This window comes from Mandrillus leucophaeus, unplaced genomic scaffold (genome assembly GCF_000951045.1).
Source record: "Mandrillus leucophaeus isolate KB7577 unplaced genomic scaffold, Mleu.le_1.0 Scaffold544, whole genome shotgun sequence".
NCBI lineage: Eukaryota > Metazoa > Chordata > Mammalia > Primates > Cercopithecidae > Mandrillus > Mandrillus leucophaeus.
The window spans coordinates 1707077-1709331 of record NW_012105853.1 but is presented as its reverse complement, the minus strand read 5'-3'; the positions used below and the strand labels follow the sequence as shown (position 1 = coordinate 1709331).

General features: G+C 47.9%; 1 pseudogene across 1 annotated transcript in view; it reads left to right on the top strand.

The window, feature by feature from the left end:
* Positions 1–130, top strand: part of LOC105552131 — a 7658-nt pseudogene extending 7528 nt beyond the window's left edge. Inside the window, exon 2 of the transcript XR_001007952.1 lies at positions 32–130. The product of XR_001007952.1 is annotated as a phosphoglycerate mutase 1 pseudogene (transcript). The remainder of the gene's footprint in view (positions 1–31) is intronic.
* The last annotated feature ends 2125 nt before the right edge of the window (positions 131–2255 follow it).

The following is a 2255-nucleotide window of genomic DNA, read 5'->3' as shown; positions in this document are numbered from 1 at the left end:
GCCGACTGGTATTCCCATTGTCTTGGACAAGAACTTGAAGCCTGTCAAGCCCATGCAGTTCCTGGGGGATGAAGAGATGGTGCGCAAAGCCATGGAAGCTGTGGCTGCCCAGGGCAAGGCCAAGAAGTGAAGGCCAGCGGGGAGGATACTGTCCCCAGGAGCACCCTCCCTGCCCATCTTGTCCCTCTGCCCCTCCCACCTGCACATGTCACGCTGACCACATCTGTAGACATCTTGAGTTGTAGCTGCAGATGGGGACTGGTGGCTCCCATTTTCATTTTAGCCATTTTGTCTTCTGCACCAACTCCCTTCGTACAATCTAGTCAGAATAGCACTTCTAGAGCATAGGTTCTCAGTCCAAGCTGTGGAAAAGCTCCCCTTATCCAACAGAGTTTAAAGGTAGTGACTTGGGTTTTTGCGAGTTCTTTGTTTACTAAGGACTTGTGGGGAGGAATCATGCTAAGCCATGACCAATGAGGAGAAGCAACAGAGCCTCTCTGTCCCCAGGAGCCAGTCCTCTGCTCTTCCGCAGTCAGGCCACTGCCTGGGGGCTCTAGTCATTCCAGTGGAAGATGAATGTAACCTGCATGGTGATGTGACAACTGTTTCCTCCCTGACCCTAGAGGACCTGGCTCTAGAAGTTTGGGATCAATCCTGAATTTAGTTATGTGTTACATTTACTTTCATTTAAAAAGTATAGTACATATAAATAATACAAAACAGTAACCCTTCTGGGGTTTCTTGTGGCGGTTGAAATAGTCCCACATGTGGTCATCAGAAAATAAGCCGTTCCTCATACCAGTATGGGATCAGTTCCTTGACCTCTGAGGGGCAGGTGTGCTTCCTGCCTTGTTTCATGGCAGTGAAATGCCCCTTGGTCCTGTCCAAGTGTGTCTTTCACTGATTTCTGAATCATGTTCTAGTTGCTTGGCTCTGCCACATGGGTCCAGTGTTCACCTGAGCATAACTGTACTAAATCCTTTTTCCAGATCAGTATAATAAAGGAGTGATGTGCAATTAAAAAAAAAAAAAAAAAAAAAGCTCAGATAAGCTAAATATGCAGAAATAGAGAAAGTAATAGGTTTTTATCCCTGAAGATATGGTCTGGGAAATTTATACTTGTTCCATAGTATTTATACGAGTATTTATACTGGTTCCTTGTATTGCTTGAAGTTCCAGCAAGGAACAGAATCCTACCCGGTTGGATTTCATGGACTATTATAGGGAGGTGGGCGGGGTAAACAGCCCCAGCCAAGGTTGCAGAGGCTCCCAGGCACCAGTAGCAATGGGGAGCCTGCAGGGGTGGGGTAGGGGATTGTGCTGTTCAAGTCCATTGACAGCTGGAGACAGAAAGTGGAACCACCCAGCAACAGCTGGGGTTGAGGGACTAAGCCACTGCCCGGAATGAGACCTGAAGAAGGAAGGAAGCAGGAAGAAATATCCCTACTTCTCTCTGTCCTCCTAGCATCCGAAATCTGAAAGCCAGCCAGCAACAATGTGCGGGTGATGCAGTCCACAGGCGCCAATCTTCCAGAGGGCCCACGGCAGGGCGGAAAGATGGGTGGAGTGGGGCTTGAGTTAAAGAACAGATGGGGAAACTGAAGCCCAGACAGGGGAAGGACTTGCCTGAGGTCATTTAGCAATTGAAGGGCACTGTGAGGACTCAGCCCCTGACTTCCTTACTCTCACAGGAGGGCTTCCAGCTCAACAGCGTGCTTTATTGCCTACACGCACAGCTGCGTTGTCGCTTCTCATTTCCAAACTTTGTTGTAAAAAAGAAGTTGGAAAATGCAAACATTGTATGAAGAAGAAAAGAACATGTTGGCATCTAGTCTTCCAGGCTGCCTTTCTGTGGACACACACTGATTGATTTTTAATGTCCTTAATTTTAGATTCGTGGGTGTGTGTGGGCAGGTTTGTTCCGTGGGTATGTATTGTGTGTGTGTGATATGGGTTTGGGTTTCTGTTAATCCTGTTATCCGAATAGTGAACATAGGACCCGATGTGTAGTTTTTCAACCCCTGCCCCTCTCCTTCCCTCCCTGCTTTTATTTATTTATTTTGGAGACAGGGTCTTGCTCTGTCGCCCAGGTTGGAGTGCAGTGACGCAGTCTCAGCCCACTGCAACCTCCGTCTCCAGGGTTCAAGCGATTCTTGTGCTTCAGCCTCCAGAGTAGCTGGGACTACAGGTGTGACCACCACTCCCGGCTAATTTTTGTATTTTCAGTAGAGAAGAGGTTTCATCATGTTGGCCAG